General features: G+C 43.1%; 1 protein-coding gene across 38 annotated transcripts in view; it reads left to right on the top strand.

Annotated features, from left to right (window-relative positions):
- Window positions 1-25,735, top strand: part of CELF2 (CUGBP Elav-like family member 2) — a 1,172,172-nt gene that overhangs the window by 1,131,692 nt on the left and 14,745 nt on the right. The gene's annotated exons all lie outside the window — the stretch shown is intronic.

The following is a 25,735-nucleotide window of genomic DNA, read 5'->3' as shown; positions in this document are numbered from 1 at the left end:
TGCTAGATGAGTCTTAACATCAAAAACATTTTGGGGCACATTTAATAATATTTTATGCAGCGCAGCTGTGGAACTTGCTGTGCTGCATTGCATGAAAGGGAGAAAGCAGAAATGCTCCATATTTACAAAGATATGGTATATTTTTGCTTTCCTCTAGTGCTGGTGCACTGTGTTGCCTATTGCCAATGCCCTGGTCTTGACCATGATACTAAACGCCTCAGCTAGGAAAGGGATGCCGCCTTCTTGCTCAACGGCCCCCATTATACAGATTTTTAAGAAGGGGTATAAGGATAATCCCCAATGTTACCGCCCCATATCCCTCATTGATTCCACAGGTTAGGTCTTCGGCCGGGTTTTACTGACGAACCTATCAACATGGGCTGACACGAATCAAATAATATCTAAGGTGCAGTTTGGTTTCCGTTCGGGTAAATCAACCACCGAGCAATGCCTTAACCTTTATTTATTAGTGAAAAAGTATACGGTTGCCCAACCTTGTGCCCTGTTTTGAGCTTTTATGGACCATACGCCCGCCATTGACTGGGTGATTCACAAGAAATTGTGGGACCTACTTATTTCCCTAGGCGTCGAAGCCGCCATTGTATCATTGTTAACGAAGCTTCATGCCAATACCACAGCGGCGGTTAGATACTCTTAGGGGGTGGGCCTTACAGAACATTTCAACTGCACTATGAGGGCATGTGAAAGTTGCATATTAGCCCCATTTTTATTTACCATCTATATCAATGGCCTAGAAGCAGCCCTCTCTCCATTACAGTCTGACTGCCCCAGAGTTGGTAGGAAACTATGGCCAGTTTTATTATACCCCAACGACCCGGTGCTCATGGCACATACACCCTTGTGCCAGCCGGGTTTAATTGATGGGTTTGTTTCCTTTATGGGCAGGTTGGACCTGATGGTCAATTTCACAAAATCGTACGTTTTGGAAATGGCCCTCAAGCAACTTGTCTAAAAAGTTTAAGGTAGGGTCTCACACCTTAGTGAAGGTCCTGGCTTTTTCCTACCTGGGAATCCTATTCGATACAAAACTTAATTGGGAACATTTAATGGAGGGAAAGCTTAGTGACATAAATAAATCAATGTGGGCCATTGCCAACTATGCCCACAGATTGGGATCATGGTCATTAGGCGTGATTTTAAAGTTATGTCAGTCCACATGTATCAACAAGGTTTTATATGGTAGTGAAGTTTGGGGGCATACATCGGCTAATAAGTTACAGCTTGCTCACAACAAGTTCCTGAGAATAATTCTGAAGGTCCCTCAGTAACCCCCTTGTTTACTGTATACGAAGAGTTAGGAGCTAACTATATAGTTGACCTGGTGACAGTGAGTCCCCTGTTGTGTTAGGTGAAGATATGGTCTAAGGAGGATGCCAAGTTAAACCGTCTGATCATATCAGATTGCTTGTCACTTGACCATGCGCTTACTTTGTTACGGTATGTAAAAGAGTCCCTCTCGGCCATAGGAAGGGCAGACATTTGTCTCAAACCCGACTCAGTGAGGTCACAGGACCACAACATAGTAAAAGAGCTGTTTTTTAAACATGCTGCAGCAACAAGCTTTTGAAAGCAACTGTGAGAGGGCATGCTTTGCTGAAATCAGCAATGGGTATGGAGAACTATCTCTCTATCCTTACACATGCTAGTGACAGGTCTTTAGTAACTCAATTTAGATTTAATCCATTTCACCATCTCCTGGCGTCCCCATCTGATTTGATTCCTTCAAATGTAAGAGTGCCCTGGGGCTGTGACTCGATCTCCACAGGACACCACACACTTTGTCCCCCTACGTAAATATCTTAGTCCTCCCAGGAGACAATTTCTCTGGCCCGTTTTCATATTCATAAAGTTTAGGCAAGCCCATGTAGTGCTTATGTACTTGCAGCTTTTGCCTAATGGCCACACTCATTTTATCGTGACGACTTTCTTGAGGGCTGCTATGAGGTCAAGACGTTCAAGACCTTATTGATTGTCTTTTGGACTATGCTCCTTCTGCACGTAGTTTTTAATCAATAGTAATCAGGAGTTTCGCATTCCCCTCTTTTTGCGCGAATTGACTTGCAGTTTTTTATCTTTTATGGTTGTTATTACATCCGAATAAAGACTTATTTATTGTTGCCAATGCAGGCATCCTTGCATAATAGTGCAAGAGTGCCTGTGTTGTGTCGGTATGATTGTTTTTGTGTAGGAAAATAAATCTACCTGCACAAATGCAATCCAAAGAGGCATATTTCTCTTTCTATTCTAATTTGTGCTGCAGAATGTTGCACACATAGAAAGAGGAAGTAGCAAGAAGAAATTAAGATATTTCTCCTTGTTATGCCAGCCTTGGGTAGGTACACTATTTTGCCACAAACCAGGTTTACAAGTCTTTGTAATTCTGGATGTGCGCCAAAATACATGGGTGGATGCATGGGAACACCCAACCTCCACACTTTTAATGCCTACCCGAGGCAACGTAACGCAAGGCTTTGTATTTACTGAACCACACAAAGCCACACAAATTATCTTACATTTAAATAATTATGGAGTAAAATAATTGTTTTAGGCTACTTTCCTAATCATCCTGACATTGAAGAATAATTTTCTTACTACTATCCCTGGGCAAGAATACCTAAAGGTTCAGGGGATGTACTCACAAATAGGTTTTTGACGGTATGGCTAGTCTTACCATGCGATATTAATCAGGTATTTGCAATATTTGTATGGTTCTGGGGTTCCTCTAAAAATAAGTGTTAGATTTGAATTTCATACTCTAATTCCACATTTTAAAGTAACAAAAACGAATTATACAAAAGCGTTAAAGGAAATGTTTTTAGGTACTTGCCTCATCCTTCTCTGAGACCTGAAAAAGTATGTAATAGTGTCATCTGAAGCGGCTCCCAATAGCTTAATGCTTTGCTTGTCGTGAGGTCAAAAGCCACTAGAAATACTCCATTATCTTAGATTTTCCTTTTACTTTTGTTTAAACCTCAGTAATCTCTTGGTGAACCTCCCCAAATTGTTTTATGTAGTCTGTACAATTGTGTTATGAACCCTTGAAGGCAAGAGTAGGGTTATATTACTCATCTATGTCTTTAGCTTATCATCGCCCCTGTGTACACATCTGGGTTAAATTCTACCTAAGGATAAAGTCAAGCAAAAGGTTATATGTTCAATCTCAGTTGCAACTCTACATGGTCCCAGGTAGTTCTAAATCTAAGAATGGCGTCTAAGAATAGGGAGGTCATACCCTATTTATGTTCTGCCGATGTTTTCCTTGCTCCTCTGATTGCGATTAGAGTGAAACCCCTCTAACTGGCCTGTAGTCATTTAAGGGGTTGTTCCTCAGCAATATCTGTCGCTATATTAACCACATGTTGATCACCATGGAGGTACTGTTATGCTTGGAGAGTTCTTTATTCTCCTTTTAATTGGATGATAGAGCACATATATAGTCATGCAAAACATGTCATCATACTAAAAACAAAGAAAACGTGAGATCAATTGTACTCAAATACTAAAACTATGCTTTCTGTCAATAGATAAGTTACAGTTTGGCTCATATGCCATCTTCTAATGCAACAGACCTTCCTCAAGAATTCCCGGAAAGCACCTACATAACACATGTCCCGCTTATTCTTCCAGAAATGCCCAGACCCTATATAATCTTGAAGCTAACAAATAACCTTAACTAATTGGAAACAAAGGGTTATGTTCCATCTTTATTTAGCTCTTCTAGTGTCTCAGGAGCATGGCTAGAGCCCATAAAGAGAAGACAAAGCCCCCAGTATTTAAGCTTTTTAATTATTTTTTAAATTGCTTCAAGTTCCCTGCCTTTTCTTCCAATTGTTTGACTTGGCATGATTCATCATTTTACAAATATACAACCCCCTAAAAAGTATGACAGCTGCAACACTCCAGGAACACATCACAAGGGTCCAATATGCATTGTTAAGACTGCCACTGGCTTTGAGGTTGCAGAGCATAATAATGATGATAGGTGCAAATAATGTTATTCTTCCAAAGGTGGCAGGCTGAACAATCAAAACCAATTATTGGCACTGGATTTAAATTGATCTTCTCACAAACCTGTCTGATATCATAAATATCTGAGTGATGTGCCTTACACAAGGTCCCATACAAGTTCAGGATCTTATAATAATGTCATCTGTAAACTCAATCGTGATTTCTGTCTCTTAAGTATTTCAAATTCTATTTATATCCATGATTCATTAAATATAAATTTATAAAGAATACTTCTGCACATGGTATTTCAAATTCCTGTTTGTTGTACCTGATTCATACTCCAGCTTTCTCCCAAACTCCTACTCACTTGTACTAACAGTGCGTCTACTGCTGTTTAGTAGGCCACATTGAAGTGTTGCTCAACTTGCAGCTGTTTCAATTTCATCTGAAGGGAATGCCATTGAGCACATTTGTACCTGTGACTTCAGCATAAAACACTTTCAGTCCATGAGAACCAAAAATCATCTCAGAACCAGGAGGCATATTTACAATATTTTGGCATAGGGCAGCGCCGCAAGCCTTCTAGCTGTGCTGCTCTCCGTCAAAAGAAAAGGGAAGCAATGCATCATATCTACAGCATACGGTGCATTTGTAACCTTTCTGCCAGTGCCAGCACACAAGCTGCAGCCGAACGCCAGTGCAGGCAGCCTAGCACCATGGTGAAAGGGTGTCTTTGTTGTTGGCGTGATTGTTTTTTTTGCAGAAAGAGGAAGGGGCACCTTCCTTCACAAAAACAATTAAAGAGGCATTTTTCTCGTTCTATGTGTGCTGCAGAATGCTGTACACGTGGAAAGAGGAGAAATGTATACATTTCTCCTTGTTACGCCTGCTTTTGGAAGGCATTCGTTTTGGCTCTGAACCAGATTTACGCTATGTTGTAGATCTTGGGCAGTGTCAAAAATCATAGGTGATGCCTGGGAAGACCCACAGCAACACCCATGGAACACCCCTTCCACACAAAGTAAGGCTTTGCGTAGCCTTGTAAATATGGGCCATCACACTGAGCTCCAGAGATGTAAAAGTGCTGCAGGGGCATTGTAAATATGCCGCGGGCTCCATATGTGGATCCAGAATTGCATTAGTTGGCCATTTCAATTAAGTGTAAACTGAAGATAAATAGTGATAATCCAATTTAGGCAGTTCCCACCCGCCATCAAGAAGGGTCCATCAGAGCGACCGGCGAAGATGGCCGCAGCTTAAGGGAGCTACGGCATTCGCCCGACATTTCCCACAAATCCTGACATCAATCCGGCACCTGTATTATACATAAATGGAGACCGAGCACCGTTGCATCCCAGGCAGCAGCCGCCACAATTTCGGCTAGAAAACGAGACTGGGGCCGCAGAAGAACCAGGGGGCAGAGTCACGGCCTGAGCTCTACGTTCGAGCCGGGGCCTCAGGTGAGTGAGAAGCCGCCCGCGTGGATGTACACTTCAGATGGCAGCGGATGACTTTAAATATCTTGGGATATTCATAACACATGACCACAGGCAATTCACTGCACAAAACCTGATGCAGCCAATGACAAGATTCAAGGGCGATGTCAGACACTGGCGTACACTGCCACTGACACTACTGGGACGGGCAGCCCTTTTCAAAATGGTGGCACTTCCTAGATTTCTTTATGCGCTACAAAATACACCGTTCCAGATCCTTGCAACACACTTCACAGCGATAAACGCGGAAGTAACAACTCTGCTCTGGGATGGGAAAACTCCCCGAATAGCTATGAACAAACTAACGCGAAGTTGGTACGATGGCGGTATCGCACTCCCTGACATTAAAATATATTATTGGGCATCTCAGTTGGTTGCTATTAATGAATGGCTCCATACACCCCAAGAGGACCCAGCGTACTGAATGGATAGGCACCTACTGGATACACTATGGGTACACTATACAACAGAAAGACGGTAAACCCTCACAGGTCCATCAGCACACACAGTGCAAGTTTGGTTCACAGCACAGAAAGCACTAGGATGGGAGGGAGTAATTACACAAGCCATGCCACTATGGGACACAAAGAGGCTGGGCACACTACGCAATACTAAAGGCTTTACCCAATGGGATCTGATGGGAATATCGAAAGTTGGAGACCTCTGGAAGAAAGGGGAGGTTGTTACATTTGCTCATTTGCAGGCCACCTACGGCTTAGGGCAGACAGAAATATTCTGATACATGCAGATTAGGCACGCACTCCAGTCTTTGATCCCGCCAGAAACACGATCTGAAGAATCCTTGCCATTAGAAGACCGGCTTCTAACAGATCACCTTCACAAAAAGGCAATTTCACAAACCTACCGGAAAATTGTACGCATTGAAGGCAAGATGGGAAATAGTCACAGGTGAAATAGATGAGGCAGACTGGCGAGAGGCACTGGCTTCCCCTAGGGAGGCAGCGATACCGTCAAGGCTTAGATTGGTGCAATTAAAAATTCTGCACCGCACATACTATACTAGGACACTATTGCATACAATACACCGAGAAGACACGCCGTTTTGTCTCAGGCAGTGTGGAGAGTCAGGTCCATTTTACCACACTCTCTGGCTTTGTCCAGAGATAGCGCACAATTGGAGAGCGGTGATGCGCACACTCTCACAAGTTACGGCAGTCACGATTCTCCCCAAACCAAAACGTTCTCTTCTCAATATCTGGGAACCCACGGATTCAAACAACACAGCCCAAGACTGGGTAACACTGGGCATGACAACGGCAAAACGGAATATAGCGCAACGTTGGGGGTCCAGGCTCAACCCTACCCTAGGGCAATGGTGCAAAGATATGGACATGGCAATGGTGGCTGAGAGGTCAGTCTACGTTCACCGAGTGTGCCCCAAAAAAATGGACAAGGGTATGGGGGAAGTGGAACACCTATCGTGGAAATATTTGTGAACCCCCCCACAAGATACGTCTGGGTCAGATATGAGTGAATGACCACATCTTGATACATGACAATACTGACACAGATGGACAAGTTGTTACTGTGTGTACACTGCGAGACTACTATAAATGTGATCTCTCATCATTGTTTGTACACCGTAAACGATTACTATACTACAAGACATGATAACGGTAAGCGAAATGTTAATAAAATTGTTTATAATTCCGAACCTTCTATGACACAGCCCACTTCTCTTAACTCTCCAAATAAAAAAGTAATAACATAGTTCAATGAGTTAACAATAGATTTGGCCAAAACAAAAAAAGCCTTAAATGACAACAAAAGTTGGGATTACAAAATGTAGCAAACAGGAGACCCCACTAATTGATTTTTAGTTTTTTAACAGATCAAAATCTACCCGAACAGCATCCTTTATGCAGACCATCAAATATTGACATTGAAAAGAATTGTCAACTTGCATGGGCAACTAATTACTCGAGTACACAGTGACTTCTACATTCGCTTTATACAGACGGGGGATGGGAGCACACTGCTTCACATTTATAAAAGAAAGTCCAGAAGAAAAAATAGATGGTATTGAGAGCATTGTTGTCGTTTTCCTGCTCTACGCTACCACTACAGCAATAGTGTAGAGTCATATTTTTGAAGAAACAATTCATAACATATCTTTAATTTTTTAGATTGTCCTGAACTGATATATTAATATGCTCAACTAGCCTAATAAGGAGTGGGTAAACCTGCCTCACCACTTTGTTGTTATGGATCCTGAGAGGTGCTCCCTTGTTCCCAGATCTCCAATCGAGTCACAATAAGTATCCTGAGGGTACCTAGTAAACTCATGGAAATCAAGTACCTCCATCTTTTCCATCATAGCCCAACCCCTTGTCCATCAAGTAAAAAGCTTTCTCAGTAACAATCTTCTCAAAGAACTTGTTCTGTTGTCCTGCCTAATTCTTCATAAAAATGTCATAATCTGTATTGAGTGAGGACACTGCATGATAAACTGTGCATTAAGACTGAATCTTTATTTGGTGTGAGGAAAACTGGCAAAGTCCACCTCTATTATGAGGCATTGAATTAAATCATTCCAGCATCAGGCTGCATGATTCTATTTATTCCTGAATAGGCCTCAGTGCTTACCTTCCTGGTGGGAAGTATCTCTATAGCAGGGCAGTATTAAGCAAAAAGTATGAAAGGAAGAACTGTAATCTTTGTATCCTTTCCCTACTAATATCTTCTTAATTTTGAATTCCTAAACAAACGAAAATGGTAATGCACCAAGTAACCCAAGGCTTATGTTTCAGAAATGAAACATAATAGACCCTTGCAATAGATACATCCCACACCTTCTTTGAATTGAGCTTTATAATGCAAGTCATTTACAGATTTACACATGGATAATTCCTACTATGATTCTTCATGAGCCCCAACCACTTGGAGATTTTAATTACAAGAGCATTTCTTTAAATCTTTGGCTTTCTTGTGGGGGCTTCTCAATGCCTTGTTCAAAATTCTAAAACTGAGCCAATACTTTACAAGAATTGTTCCTCTTTTCCATCTCTTTACCATCATCCTCATCAATCCTTTGAACAGTTTATACTTTCATCTTCCTTGTACAGATCTTATAATAGTTCCCTGTCTTTGAGTCATCACTTACAGAAGGCAGAATTACAGCTGTAGGGGTTTTCATCTGATCTTCAATTAATATTATTCTGCATCTGATTTGAAGTCACAATCTGTACCATCCTCCATCAAATCTCTATAAAGGCTTGATAGAAAGCCCTTAACTTTAAATTTGTGGTGATTTTCATCTCCAATATGTGCTGATGTGGACCCTGAATCTTGTATCCAGTCTATTTTTTGTTGACTGCTCAGGTATGTCTGCAGTTCTGGTTCTTTGGCCGAGATATAGCTCAAAACCTACCGCCCCTGTGAATGATTTAGCATTCACATCCTCCTGAATTAAGCGTGCTTTCCTCAGTGGCACTAAGGTCTGAGGTTTAAACTTAGAATCGGGAACCAAGGCTGGCTTTTAAACATCTGTCTCACTTTTCTCCTACAAAATATGGTTCCTAGATCGCAGATTCCTGACAGGGAGATAATGTTTCTTGGTTTTTTTCCTCATTAGAGGTCTATGGGTAGGGTAGCAGATCTTGAATATAATTCTTTTTCTGACTGGTAGCCAATGTAATGCTCTAAAGAGTGGAGTTGATGCAGATATAGAAGGAAGACAACAAATAAAACTTGCAGTGGTGTTCTGCATGACCTGTAGCTCAGAGAGTAGTGTTTCATTGGCAGAAGGCAAAAGAGCACTATTATAAGCAAGCCTGTTCACAACAAGAGCCGTTAGCAAGGACTTCCTTGCCGCAAGCAGAAGTAAAGGTAGGGCTTTCCTTAGAAGCCGCAACATATTAAAGCAGGTGCCCATTATTGACTGGACCTGCTCTTTCAATGTTAGAGCTTGATACAATTTAATGCTGAGGTTTTTCACGACCTGACAGGGGATAGGAGCACTACCTAACTCAGGTGTCCACCAATCGGGAGTGCATATTTGTTGGGCTTTTCAAAGGGCATAATCTCTGTCTTTTCAGCATTACGCTGAAGGTAGTTCTCGGATATTGATTCTGCCACAGCTTTAATCTAATTTGAGAAACGTTCCTTCACTTTGTCCAGATTGTTATCAAAAGAGATGACCAGCTGAGTGTCGTCAGCATAGGACAGGATTTCAAATCCAAAAGGTCTAATGAGTTTGGCTAGCGGGGCCACGTTTATATTGAACAAGGTGAGGCTGAGGCAAGATCACTCGCGTACACCTTTTTCAATCATCATAGTGCACGACTTAAAGTCACCCAATTCGATGATTTGAGATCTATTCTCAAAAAGTCCAGGAACAATTTCAGAGCAGTCCCATATATCCTTATCTCATTTAGCCTAAGCAACAGTTCATCATGTGACTCAGTGTCAAAGGCTGCAGACATATGTATGATATACAACCTGCTTGGTTTCTGAAGAAAATTAAATATTTTTGACTAATGCTTTTGCATGCCTTAAAATATAAATGCATCTTCTTTGGTAAAATGTATGAATTTTCTAATAGCCTTTTATGGTCTTCAATTTGTGTCTCAAGATTCTATTTTGATTCCTGTGTTTTAGGCGGGGTAACATTTAAATAGTCACAAAACAAATGCCAATGTGCACTCAAATATATGTGAGACTCAGTGTGCTGCCAATGATATTCCAGCAGGCTTCAACCACCAACGCCTTGTCCGTAGGCGTATATGTTGATCGCTAGTAAGTGTGCAGGAGGGGAAACCCTTCTTGCTGGTAGGAGCACTGCTATCAATTCCGCCACTGGGTATCAAATAAAGTTCAAAACAATCTTTCTGTACAATTGTAAAGCCAATGTTGAATTTGATTCTTGAATTTTTTAATGTTCTTTCAATGCACTAATCAATCATGCATTTATCTCCATGATTTGTTCAAGATTAAATCAAATCATATCTTTATGCACCAAATGCATTTCGGGTCATCCATCGACCCTTCATCAGGGGTTGCCCAATCAATTCTAAAAGAATGGAAACAGGAGACTGAGAAAACTCAGAAATGACATTGATCCACACAAAGCATTGGCTAGATCTGAAGTTCATTGGACAAAGACATTGCATTCCCTTCAGCCTCAAGGGATGAATGACAGAATTGAGTACAATTGCTTTCTTTAAGTAGTTCTAGTTTCATTTTGATTTCTAATATGGTATTGCTGCTTATCTGCTGAACTACAATGTGATCTAGCCAATTTTGTACTAATTGGTTATTTTGATTTCACCATTATGTTTTAAGTCATTGATATTAGTGATGTGATCTACATTTTCATACTGTTTCCACATGGGATATCACAACGGTTAAACTGGTTTCGCCACATAATGCGGACATCTGCACGTTTTATTTTCATTGCACTATCCCAGATTTATTGCACTTTCCCTCTTTAGATCTCGCTATGCAGCACCCATGCGCTGCATAGGAGGCGACCTTTTGGAATCGATCAGCATTTTGGCCAAAACGTGCACGTTTTGCATTGCTTTCTATTGTACCGCGTGCATGTTTGGCGTTTCCCTTGCGGGAGTGAGCTTTGGCGTCATCTGTTTGTAATTATGTTGAAAACAGATGGTGCCCCTGCTCGCTCAATGGATGACCCGAAATGCATTGGGTGCATAAATATGTGATTTGATTGAATCTTGAACGTACCATGGAGAATAATGCATGATTGATTAATGCGTGGAAAGAACATTAAAAAAATCAAGAATCAAATTCAACATTCGCTTTACGATTGTTAATTCACAGAAGGATTGTTTTGAACTTTATTTGATACCCAGTGGCGGTATTGATAACAGTGCTCCCACCAGCAAGCAACATTTAATTCGTCCCAGTCTAATCCTGGAAATGTGGTGATTCTCTAAGATATACATTTCAGAAATTGTTTTGATGTTTATATAACAAATAGAGGAATGTTTGCCTTTATTTTAATTTAGTTACTCCAGTAGTTACTGTATAAATACTCTGCCATAGAATAAATGTATGTATCAGGTGAAAAGCCTAACCTGACTTCTGAAAAAGAAAAACAAGGTGTCCCCTACTGCAGCATGACGATGTGAGAAAGGTGATATAGTATAAAAGCGTGTTTAATATGATATTAAATCTGCTGGTCACATAGCTTGACTGGGGTAAGCTAAATTCCAGAAAATGTTTGTTTGATGTAGGCTAAATGGCACACACAAACTTTGATTAAAAGAGTTTTGTGATACCAGCCACCAATTCTTGAGGATAGACAGATAAAGGTTTAGCAAGATCGAAATCAAATATGCTAGATATGGATTTTTCAAATGTTTAGCATTATTTTTTTCTTTATTAATCAAATATTGTTATGCATGGTTCAAAACAATGATATAAAGATCAACACCAGCTTAACAAATATTAATTATATCCCACATTATAATGACAAGTAATTAAATAATAAAAAGCAAATTTGAACGCAACATTTTATCTCTTACACTGCTAAGCATCGCAATCTTTAGCCTATTATGAGTTTCAGGAATCGAGGTAGAATATGAGCTCATCAGTTTGTTTTGGCGAAGCAGAAACATGCCGCAATCCATCAACACTTGTTCAAATGATTCAACATAATTTTCACGAAAGCGGCACAACCTGTTGTCAAATGTGACAGCACTGCACGCGCCAATTGTAGAACATATGAGGTAGCCAGAAAAGTCTAATCAACATTTATTTCTTCATCGTATTTGGGAAGAATAGGCAGCCATGATTCAGTAGGGACGGCTGGCCATTGTAAAACTCCATTTAATACCCAAAGTGCTTCAACAAGGTTTCAGCTGCTAGAAGTGAGTTTTAGAATGGCCCTCTCTTTTTCTAATTGTAACTAAAGTAGTTTCCTAATCAGAAATCGCTTTCATTAGGTCGAAGAATTCAAACAATCTACAGTAGCCCAAGTATGATTATTACATTTGTCACCATTATTGTTCGCCATTTCCAGGATAACAGTGTAATTTGTGAAGATCTGCATAATGTTTGGTATAGTGTATTAAGAGCATAGTTAAGTGTAGTTAAAACACTAATAATAATGTGTTTTTATTGCAATAGCTTCCTAAGTGCTTAACATAAATACACTTTCAGACAAAGTAAAGCGCATTCCCAATATATGTTCCTATTTATAAAAAATTGTGCGGCTGTAGAACAGGTTTACTAACGAGTTTTGCAAATCAAATTTGTGCTAGTTAACTATGCTTTTGTAAATGAGAAAGCATCCTTTATTTTTGGAAGTATTTTTAGGTCACGAATACCAGACAACACAAGCTATCTGGTTGCAAAAGACCAAGGGTCTACAGCCCACCCTTTGTTTACCTTTGGTTAACTTTGTCTCTCACCTTTACGTGCTTCTCATTCAATGTCTTCCCTTGCCTCAACTTCTTTTCCAGCTCTCTCCCTCATGTGCTTCTCCTCCAGACAAATACCCAACCCGTGCTCCATAATGCTGCCTCTCTCGTGTTGCAAGCTCTTTCTCGTGTTCTTCTCCCTCGCCAAACTTCTGGCCTCCTGTGCGGCCCATGTTGCAGTCTTGCTTGTGTGCTTCTCCCTCTGCCCTCTTGTTGCTCGCTCTAGTGGGCTGCTTTTCCCCACTCTCCTGTTAGTCTCCGTATCGTCCCGTCCCACTCCTTCACAGCCCTCCAATGACCACTAATAAAAAAGAAAAATGGAGAGGACCATCCAGCAAATTTCTGCCAACTCCTCTTTTGCACTACTTCTGTTTCATTTTTTTATTTACAGATCCTCTCAGATCAGTAAATAAAAATGTTGCACCCATGTCATTTTGTAGGTGTGCATGCATAATAATACATGTGAGTGCCTACAAACAGACACAGCTGTGTCTTTGAGCCTTATTTTTGCTTTTTGTTCTCTATATACTTTTGGCCATGCTTTATAGCACCTTTCCTATGCTGTACACCATCATCAAATGGCATTGGCAAAGTCAATAAGTCATTAAGGGGCACATGCATCAACCAAATACCGGTCGCAAACTTGCGGATACGCAGAATCAGCCCCTTTGGGACCAGTATTTTGGCATTTGGGATGCATCAACCCAAATTCGCAAAATCGGTAATCGCAAAATTTGAGAATACCTAAATCGCGAACGCATTTAGGGAATCGCAAATTGCAATTCCCTATTTGGAATGCAACAAGCCTTTCTTAAATGCGACTTCGCATTTAGGAAATGCTAATAACCATGAACTGATAGTTGATGGTAATTTGCAAAATCTTTGAAAAATGCAAAAGTGCATTTTTCAAAGTGCCATGTGGCGCACACACATGCCTTTAGGGTATGTGTGTGCACCACATGTGCACACATGCCAATATCAGGGTGGCCTTTTGGCCCCCATATGCACCTTTGAAATTGCATGCGCAATTTGCGAGTACCTATTTGGTACTCGCAAATTGCACATGCAATTCCCATTCATTCCTATGGGCCTCTAGGACCATAGGAATGAATGGGAAGCTATTCCTTAATTGCGAATCGCAATTTGCGATTCACAATTAAGGAATATGTAGCAACCGCTAATATTTTAGCGAAACCTACATGCATAGGCAATTGTGATTCTATAATTACGATTCCTTAATAATCGCAATTATGGAATCACAATTGCCTACCTTGATGCATGTGCCCCTAATTCCCCGTTTATTCTTCCATAGGAACATTGATCAACAATACTGCAAAAACTGTTGAATGGAATTACACCAAATTTGGCAGAAAGCTAGATCTTGGTCCAGGAAGGGTGCTTTTTGGATTTGGTGTAAATCTGCCCAGTACTTTTTGAAAGATTATGGTTAAAAAAGTTGTATATTTTACACCTCAGAGTATCCATGGAGCCAATTGATTTTGAGATAAGATCTGATTGGCTGCCACCACATAAATAAAGAAATTGCAGAAGCCAAATTTAGAACTCGAGGACTCAGTCCTCTGTCCTATAAAAAAAGTAAAATAATACGTATGGGGGCAGCCCCGTCATGCACAGTCTTGTCATAAGGGATATTAATTATGTCATTTCAGATGTTGTAGTCATGTTCCCTGTTAGATCTGGTCCTTTTTTCAGATTTATCTCCTGATGTTTTGCCTTTTGCCTCCTATTTTGTCTAACCTCTGCTATTGGCTTTAGGACTCTGTGCACTTTACCACTGCTAATCAGTGCTACGGTGCATATGCTTTCAGTGTAAATTATAATTATGATTGGGTATCCATGATTGGCATAGTTAATTAACTCGTAAGTCCCTAGTAAAGAGCACTGAGTGTGCCCAGGACCTGTAAATCAAATGCTACTAGTGGGCCTGCAGCATTGGTTGTGCCACCCCCATGAGCAGCCCTTTAGACGTGTCTCAGGCCTACCATTGCAGTGTCTGCAAGTGCAGTTTCTAACTGATGTTGACTTGGCAAGTGCACCCCCTTGCCAGGCCTCACCATTCACTTTTACTACATGTAAGGCACTCCTAAGGCAGGCTCAAGTTACCCCATGGGCTGAGTGCAGTAGATGTGAAAGGTAGGACATGAACTGGTGTGTTTTACATGTCCTGATAGTGAAATACTGCCAATTTTGTTTTTCACTATTACAAGGACTAGCCCTCCATTGGAGCTGCCTTGTAACATCTTACAAGTGTAACTTTCAATAGGGAACAGCTGGAGATTTGGAGTTTGGGCTTCCTGAGCTCAGGATTTAAAAATACATATTTTGGTGAAGGTTTTTTTTAAATGATGTGGTTGAAAATGGCACTTTTAGAAAATGGGAATTTTCTTGCTTTGCCAATCTGTGCCTCTGGCTGCCTGTGGGATCAATGTCTGGTTTAAACTGATAGGTGCTGTTTTGTGCATTCACTTTAGACAGTCACACAAAAGGGAGCTGAGGTGTGCCCTGCATATCCTGATAGCTAAAGGGTCTCCCTCAGCCAGAGTGGTGGGAGGAGCTGTCACCTGCACCTGAATAGGACTGTGTCTGCCTTTCACAATGCTATCTCCACCCCCTGTAGTGTGGCTGGACCAGGGAGGAGAGAACTGGTTTTAATAAGCAAGAGAGATTTTCTTTGAAGTCTGCATACTTCAAAGGCTGAAAGTAGTATATGTGGTGGGGCTCTGACCCCAGAATTCTGGTAATACTGCTGGACTAACAGGACCCTGCCTAGAAGAAGAGCTGAAGAGCTGCCAGGAGGAGTACTGCCCCTTTGCTGTGTGTTGCTTTGCTGGGTTGGCCTGAAGATGCTGATTCTGTTTGTGGTCAGTGGAAAGAACTGGGCTTTTAACTTTGCTGTGGCCTGCTTAAAAGGAGCTTGCCTCCTGTTAAAAAGTCTCAGGATCACAAAGACATCACCTGCAGCATCCCTGAACTCCACTGCTGGGAGTTCTGGCCTGCCACGTCGTACCAATTCCAGTTCTGGGCCACAGGAGGTGTTTGCTGGACTTAACCACAAGAAAAGGATTCCTGATGCCATCTCAGAGGCCACTCTCCTCAACACATCTGACTTCGTCAACGAGTCCGTTGCCTGCAGCCGGGCTGAGGGTATTGCTCGTGGGGGGACACGTAGCACAGCTCCGATGCCAGCACCTCTCTCGCATAATCACAGAGTCGATAATCTACGTAAACGACTGCCCGGCGCTGCACTGTCATAAAGATCCGCCGCACCACGTCACTTCCCCTGCACAGTAAGGAACCAACGCCTCACCTCTCCTGCGTAGAGGTAGGGAACCAACACCTCGTCTCCCCTGTATCCGTAAGGAACCAACACCTCCCCTGTGGCCCTAGGGAACCAGTGCCACCCGGCCCAGACACCGCACCACCTCCCCGACACCGTGCAACGCCATTGTTTGTATCATCACAAAATGTACTGGTTTTCTGGGGGTCTGTGTAACTCCGAGGCTGGCCTTCGCCCCTTGCTGCAGTCGGCGCCGTACTTAGGATTTATACTTGTCACGACGTCGAGATAGCCCTAATTGAAGCTATTGTCTTCTAAGAGCTATATTTTTACAGTAATCTTTCCCAAAATTATATTTTAAGTTCTGTATGGTGCATTTTTGTCATTTTGGTCTTGTTTTGATTAGTTAAATATTGGCTATTTTTAAAAAATTGTGTGTTATCCATTTTGTAGTGTTTTCACTGTGCTACTATGTGTTTAGGTACAAATGCTTTACACCTTGCTTCTGAGATAAGCCTAACTGCTCGTGCAAAGCTACCAAGGGAGTGAGCAGGGATTATCTTAGCTGCGTGATCCCCTTAACCCGACTAGAAGGAAGGGTCCCTACTTACTTGGATAGGGTGCTTACCTCTGCCATCTAGAGACCCCCATTTCTAATATTTTCGATGATGTCACAGAACGTATCATAAGAGATGTAATGCGTGAGGTGCGAAGCACTGTGTGGTGAGGACGCGGGTATAGTTACTTTAGTGCTTGAGTTACAGTTACCTGAGATAACGAGAACGGCTGAATTTCAGTGGTTTTGTTCATATAAAAGGTATGTTATAACTGGCATTTCCACCTACCTGGAACATCCCATTAACCTTTGTTTTTTTCAGTGAATTTCTATGTTATTTTTAATGCAAAGTAAGATGTTATTACCATACCTAACTATAATGTCACTTTAACTTTTGTTTTTATCAGTGAATTCCTAGGTTTAAAAAAAAAATGAAAAGTAATATTTTGCTACCATATATAACAGTCCCCTCCCCAAACCAATACTGCCCCCACAATCCATGGGGCCTTAGGTGGGTGCCCAGGTTCCCACCTAGAGTATGCCCAACACAAACTTTGACGGCCACTCGGGAAGGCCAGGGGCACCACGGCCTGCTGGTTTCCCTGATGGTCACTGGAGCCTCTTAAGTCTCGGGAGGGGGCCCTGTTTAATTGGATTTTGGCTTGGGGGTGGGGTCCCTAGGGCTAATTAAGGGTCAAGGAAGGGGCTGCACGGTGTGGGGTTGACGGCCTGCTGGGGGTTTAGCCTTAGGCCTTGACGACAGGCCAAGCTGTGGCCAACTCCCTGCAGTGCATGACAAAGGCTCTGCGCAGTGTGGGGCTGACTGCCTAGAAGGGGTTGAAAGCAGGGCCTGGCTGCAAAGCAGGCCATGCTTCTAACCACATTCCACATGCAGCCAAAGGCCATGCACGGCGTGGAGTTGGATGCCTTCGGGGAGCTGGACGCAGGACTTGGCTGCGTCCAGGCCGGTGGCCAACACCATGCCAAGTGCAACAAAAGGCCATGTGCAGTTGACTGCCTACGGCAAGGCCCCTTCACCCCCCCCCCCCCCGTCGTTCATGGCCTTCGGCTGTGCATGATGAGGGGTTAGCTTTTTTCATGTTAATAAAATATTACATTGCGTTAAAAAAAAAAATAGAATTTCATTGAAAAAAACAAGGTTAAAGTAACGTTATAATTAGGTGTGATAAAAAAAAATCTGGTTCAGTTTAAAAAAAAAAGAATGAAATTCACTGAAAAATCTAAAGGTTAAAGTGACGCTATAGTTAGGTGAAGATGTCAGTCACATCATTAATGTTTTAAACAAAAAAAAACACGAACATTTACCAGTTAAAAGTAGCAGAGCTAATTAGAACTTACGCCCCACCCTGCACTGCTTATAACCTCACATATCATAACTCATGACATGTTCTTAGACATCATTTATCGTATGGCTGATGACATTTTAAAAAAAATCATTAATTACATCACTGATGACATCATCCAATGAATATGTTAGTTTGTGTTATGGTTTACAAAGTGGCGGGTAACTACAATATTACTTCTCTACCTAATTTTGTACAGTCTGTGTCCAGCGAATGGGTGTGTTTATATAACGCATGTGCTCCTAATGCATCATAGGTGGGTAGAGGTCTTGAACACATTATAAATCTTTGTATTGATGAGTAATTGTGTGCAGACGACTTGTGTCCTGTATGTTCCACGCACGTTTTATGGTTATGCAGAATTTCTATTTAACAATTCTGTGTAGAAGATACTAAGGGGCATATTTATGTATTTATGAAAGAGATGTGTTGGCGTTGAGCCAAGCAATAGGGCGCAAGAGCGACGCAACTCTTAAGTTTGATTTATCAAGCCACATAAGGCCACCTTGCATGGCCCTGTATACCTTGATAAATCCAGAGTAACCCAACGCAGTGCAAATCGCTGCGTTGAGTTGCTCTGCCCCAGGAAGGCGTTCCATGGGTGGAGCATGGGCAGTGCTTAATTTGTAAAATAAGTGCCAGGCCACTGCAGCTTGCACCTCCCATTGCCCCTGTCATCGCTTCCAATAGTGGTACCAAAACAACTACTAACCGTCTCTCTCACCTGCAAGTGCGACAGTGCAGATTATTCCAGGTCCCCGAAGCTAAAAGAATGGCTGGGAAGTCGGGTTTTAGAAATTGTTTAAATATATTGTATTAATAATCAACCGTTTTTCTGCTCATCTCTAAATTAGATGAGCAGTGCCACTATGTGGCAGCCTGTCATAAGTGCCGATCACCGGAAACCAATTAATTGCCGGTGCTCAGCACTGGAAGCCATTGGCTCAAATTAAGCACTGAGCGTGGTGTACCCACGTATCCACCCATGGATTTTGGCTCATTCCAAGATTTACCAACACTCGTAAACATCAAATGCATCAAAAAGCTACTCCTTCCCTGGGGAGGCATAATGAGGAGAAAAATGTTTATTTCTCCTTGTTTTTCTTCGTTCTGTGTATGCTGCATTGTGTGGCACACATAGAAAGAGGAAAATGCCTCACAGAATTGTTTTAGTGCTGGAAGGTGTCCCTTCCTGCACAAACAACAATCTTGTCTGCAACACGGGCACCCTTGCACCATGGTGTAAGGGTGCATGCATTCACAGTTGGCAGCCAGAAGGGATCCATCACAAGGAAAGGACAGGAATGCATTGTATAATGTTAAATACACCACCTTCCTACCCTTTCAAGCAGAGCAGCAGGGTGGCTTGGTGAGCTGCGCTCCCTGACAGCCACAAAAATATGCCCAAATGTATTGTAAGCAGCCTTGAGTTATTAGACCGAATTGTCTTAGCATACAATTTCTACATCACATAGAAGAATGTATCAACCAGCAACTGACCTAGGTGCATGTGGTTCTTTTTCTTCAGAAGATGGGCTATATGTGATATTTTCACCACAGTATGAAGCCTGCATGTAGTATTATCTTTAGCACCTTCAGAACTTGGTTGTTTTAAGGCAATATTGTCTTCTTTGGCAAGTGTTGTATAGAGTATACACTATTCTTACTAAATACTTTACAATGCTCTGGTGTGTTTCTCATTGGAGTTTCACTTTCTGCAAATAGTGTGCAGAGTAAATTCTCTCCATAGAGTAAACACTGTTTACAGTACCCACTTTTATACTCATATCAACTTCATTTCTCAGTGTAGGTTTGATGACTGTGAGGGGTTTGATACTGATATAAGCTGTCTGTAGTAGGGCATTAATTTTGGAACAGACATTGAGTATCTTCAGGAACTTGCTTCTCTCTGAACAGTCGTATACAGATTGAACAATGTGTGCAGCAGGGGTTACCCATCTATCTGTGGTTGATTGTTAATGTGAACTCGGCTATCCATGAAGTGTATATTAAAGGGTCAATGTTGCACATAACACATGCTTGCTACACCCTAGGGAGTTGTATCTGTGATGGCATTAATGATGCTTTATATCTGGGGAAGCTGCATGACCGCCCTTCCCCGGGACTCCAGAGGGTGTCTCCCTCCAGTGACTGCCGCCCTCCACAGTGCCTCTGACCCCCTCCCACCACTGCACTTCACTTCCCAGCACCTCCATCTCCCCCCACCACCACCAAACTTCAGTTCCCAGCAGCACTGGAGGCAGGCCTAGCTGATTCGTCCGGTTTTTGTGCCTCCTGGCGCTAATAAAGGGCCCCTGTGGTTCCTGCATCATGGGACACATGCGGACGGAGCCCAGGCCAACGTTGGGCCTGCCAGAGCCAGAGGAGGCTGGGCTGGGTCACCTCTCTTTTGCCATGACCCAAGCTAAAGGTATTGTGCTCACCCCCCATGTCCCGTCACTGCTTTTTCTTGTCCATGTTCTGCCTGCTGTCCCTGCGCTGTCTGCTGTCCCTGCGCTGTCTGCTGGCCCTGCGCTGCCTGCTGTCCCTGCGCTGCCTGCTGTCCCTGCGCTGCCTGCTGTCCCTGCGCTTCCTGCTGCCCCTGCGCTGCCTGCTGCCCCTGCGCTGCCTGCTGTCCCTGTCCCAGGACCATAAGGATCACCCACCAGGACCACTAATGGAGGCTGCTGCACGGCCACACAGCGGACTCGCTTAGCAAGCATGCTGACAATGCTCACCTGGTTGGACAACGACCAGCGCCAGGACTTACTGCCCATCTGCCACCTGACGGTACACCACTAAGGAACTCCTGGATGCTGAAACAACAGCTGCGGCCCCTCCTCCCCACAATCCACCAAAGGACCCTTCACCTTTTGACACTGCCACTTCTCCTGCGACACAACCTACAAAAGATCTCTGCATCACATCTGCCAACATAACCAAGATCACCCTTTAATGGCTCCACTGTATCCTGATCAACGCCCACTCCCTCTGCAAACACGCCATGGGAATCTGGGACACTATCACCACCCTCTCCACGGACGTTGCCTTCATCAGTGAAACGTGGGTCTACCCTTCCTTGAACCCCGACATCCCCGCCGCCACTCCTGAAGGCTGCAAGATGATCCACTGAGACCACACCAACAAACAAGGCGGAGGCATCACTATCATCTTCAAGGAAACCATCAGATGCACCATCATCGACGACCCCAGGCCTCTCATGGAATACCTCAACGTCCTACTACAAAATGATGCAAAGACCACAATAAGAGGCACCCTATCCTACAGACACCCTGGACCCCGAGCAACATTCTGTAGCACCATCCCCAACCTCATCGCTCCCTTAGCAATTGCGCTCGCCACTACGTCCTGATCAGCGACCTTAACTTCCACATCGATGACCCCACCAATGCCAATTCCATCGCCCTTCTGGAGAACCTAAACAACATCGGCCTCACCCAACTGGTCATCAAACCCACGCTCAAAGCTGGACACAGTCAGTACCCCATTTTCACCTCCAGTGACAAGATCAAATTCAGCGACATCACAGAACTCTCCTGAACTGACCATACCATTGAACACTTCACCATCACCAATTCTCAGCACACCATCACCAGGCATCTGCCCCCCCACCCCCCACCACAGTTGGAGCAAGGTTGCCAAATTCCAGTGGTCACAGTCCTTCACCACCTCCCAACCCGAGGCCTCAACAGACCAGGCCATCCAGAACTTCACCGCCTGAATCACTGACCGAGTCGCCCCACTGAAACCTACAAAATCCAACAAGTCCTCCAAGCATACTAGCTGGTACACCCCAGAACTCAGGACCACCAAGTGCAACTGCCACCAACTGAAGAAACTGTGGCGTGCCATTAAGAACCCAGCTGACAGAGGAGCCCACAAAATAGCACTGATACATCAAGGAAGCCAAACAGCATCCCTCACCACCTGCATCAACTCTGCAGCCAACCACACAAAGGAACTCTTCAAAATAGTCATAGAATTCTCCAACCCAACAACTATAGAGAACACCATCCAGCCCTCCCAAGAACTCTGAGAAACCCTCTCAGACTATTTCCACAGCAAGATCACCAACATCTACAACAATTTCACCCACAACCCCATGACCTCAACCAACCAGAGAACAACAGCCAAACCATTACCACCTGGCCTCCGCTCGATGCCCTGACCACCTCAGCCATCATGTCTTCCATCTACTCTGGGGTGCCCACCGTCCTGGACAGATGGAAACATGCAGATGTCAGACCCCCTCCTAAAGAAAACCTCCGCTTACTCCAGTGATCTAAAACATTATCGTCCAATCTCCCTGCTCCCCTGCCGGGCCAAAGTACTCGAAAAAGTCATCAACCAGCAGCTCACCAAATTCCTGGAACAGAACCTCCTACTGGACGCCTCACAATCAATCAGGATTCCATGCCAACTACAGCACTGTGCCGGGCTTATTGCTGCCACAGATGACGTCAGAACACTCCTCAACCGTGGGGAAACTGTGGCCCTGATCCTCCTCGACCTCTCCGCAGCATTCAACACAGTCTCCCAAAACACCCTCATTAACCGACTCTACAAAATGGACATACAGCAAGACTCCCTGAAGTGGATCACCTACTTCCAAGCATGATGCACACAGAGCATCCAACTGCATCCCTTCACCTCTGCCTCCAAAGACATTATATGCGGTGTACCACAAGGATCTTCCTGCAGCCCCACCCTGTTGCTCATCGACATGACCCCCCCTCACTGATGTTATCAGATTCCATGGATTTCAGCATAATGTACTATGCAGATGACGCTCAACTGATTCTCTTGCTGACTAAATATCCCTCCAAAACCAACTTTTGCTAAGCCAATACCTGCATAGCCAAATGCATGAGAGACGACTGCCTCCAACTCAACTCCAACAAAACTAAAGTACTGATCTTTAGGAAGAACACCTCCGCATTAGACCACAGCTGCTGACCTCCAGAACTCTAGCCTACACCCACTCCGACCGACTATGCGTGCAACCTCGGCATCATCCTGGACAGCCAACTGACTATGACACGACAGGTCAACGCAGTTGCCTCCTCCTGCTTCCATACACTTTGCATATACCACGGGATCTTCAGATGGATCCCAGCCAACACCAGAAACACCGTCACTCAGGCCCTCGTTACCAGCCACCTCTATGCCAGCATCTCCACCCAGCTTCTCAGAAGACACCAGGCCATACAGAACACCACAGTCAGACTCATCCTGGACCTCCCCAAACAAACCCATATCGCCCCCACCTGAGAGATCTCCACTGGCGCCCCCTCCAGTAGAGATCCAGTTCAAGATCCTCGCAAACGCCTTCAAAGCCCTCTATGGCCTAGGACCTGCCTACATCAACCATTGACTGAACTTCCCCAGCCCTCTAGACATGTGTGCTCCTCCTCACTCGCCCTTGCACACACCCTCCACTTCCGTCACAGTGGTGGCCGCTCTTTCTCCTAGATCGCTGCCAAGACATGGACCACCAACACCTCCAGCTCCATACAACCTCTGGTGGGCAGACTACACAAAGAGACTCGACCTGGCTCTTCGATGGAGACACAGCGCCCAGATACCCCTTGGGGTGACAGTGTTGCACTTTACAAATGCTATTGATTGATTGATATTATTCTGAGCTATTTTGTTCTTACTTTCAGACCTCTAATGCCATAATAGTTTATAGAGTAATGTGTACAAAAGAAACTTGGTTGATGGCATAAGTAATATCATCAATGATGTCATTTGAGATGTCATCAGTGATGTCATAAATGATGTCTTAGAACATGTCTTGAGTGATGTAATATGTGAAAAAAACCTATAAATGTAATGAAAACACAAAGGCTAAAAGTGTGACAAAGTTAGGTATAGTTATAAGATCTTACCTTACGGTGCAAAAAACCTCAAACAAAATAAATGTTAAAGCGATATTATAGTTTCTTATTGGTAGTAAGATCTTAGCTTAGCCTAAAAAAACTAGAAATTGTGTGTTGAAACAACACAGAAACTAACATCTAAAAAACAAAACACTGAAATTCACTAGTTATAGTTTTCTGAGCACCCTGCCATGCATTTCTGGAAAAGCCATTTTTGCATTTGCCTCCAACTTTTGACCCTGTCAATGGATTTACACATTTGGCAATTTACTATCTGAGTCAGCTAAGCTTCAGCATGTCAGGTTTCTTGAAGATCCATCGAGGTATAATATTAGTAAGGGGTGAAAAAAAGAATTATTTTCCCATTTTAACTCCCATAGGACATTTTACTCACACATACAGCCCAAACTAGTGAACGGATTACACCAAACTTGACATGAAAGTCTAACTTCACACAGATCTGTTCAGTAGGTTTAGACATATTATTATTTAAAAAAGGTTTAAAGAGGCCTTTAAAATGTTTACACTTTTGGGTATCTTTGCCATTTCGGACTCGCATATTCTTTGCCAGCCTGTGAATTAAAAAAATGAAAGAACCTGTTTGGACATAGTAGCTTTTTCTCCGATCATCTCTTGCGAACCTGCAGCAGCCCATATCTGAGAGATCAGATTGCCTGCTGCAAGAGAATATTTTTTCTTGGAGCATCCATTACAGGATGCTGGGGACAGTCCCCATGTCCTGCATATAACATAAAAGGGTCATATGAGGGACCAGCCTAGGCACATCCTGAACCACAGGCCTCAGTGTGGTGGGACGTTGTTCAGGTTTTTTTTTAAAGTTAGAAAAGGCACAGAATTTGCCATTCCTGTATGATTAATGAATCCCAGACACCTAAAATGGCAGCTGATGTCCTCGGCACCAAGATAGGCCCCACAGACCCCTTCCATTGTTATTGGTGGGTATTCTTTAGACACATGGAAATTGTGAATCTAGGGCAGGCTTTAAAGCGTAAAGCTTGCCTCGGATTTGTGAATTCTATTTGTGATTGGCCAGGTCCTGCACCCAACCCCCGCTGGGCGCAGCCAAAGGCTGTGCTGAGACCATGTTAGCCTGCCACAGTGTATTGAGCAAAGGGCCTGCCTCTCACAATGGGTTATGACAGGGGTGCAGCGATTGTTGAATGCTCTGATGTGGAACCTCTGTCTGGACCATATCATGGGTCTTAAATTTTGAAAAAATGCAACCACGAATAAATTGAAGCAGCAATGTTTTACATATTAAGGCAGTCACAGATAGGATACATTGAAAAACCTATCTTGTTTGAATGACTGTATCCTATGTCTCTAATTCCGAAGATTTGTGATAGTGCAAGAAGCTACAATTTATTGAATACTTAATGAAGATATTCATGCTTTAAAAGCAACATGGAACATGGACCCTGAAATGTAACCCTCTTACTGTGCATGAAACATATACGTAACAATGAAAATTAGATTTTTTTAATTCAATCATTAAAAATGTATTGTACTTTAAGATTAAGCCTTAAGATAATGGCCTGCAAAACACGTGCTGGCTGGAATCTCTAATTGTTTAAAGTCTATTGTACTGAAATTGCCATTTGTGGTCAAAATATATGCCTATATAGTTGTAATTTGTTACCATCAACAATAAGTGTAGAAAAGTCTTCCTTCATTTGGTCTTCTAAAGAAACATACACCCATCCCTACTTTAAATCTCTG

This window comes from Triturus cristatus, chromosome 4_1, assembly GCF_964204655.1.
Source record: "Triturus cristatus chromosome 4_1, aTriCri1.1, whole genome shotgun sequence".
Lineage (NCBI taxonomy): Eukaryota > Metazoa > Chordata > Amphibia > Caudata > Salamandridae > Triturus > Triturus cristatus.
This window is presented reverse-complemented; position numbering and strand designations above follow the sequence as displayed.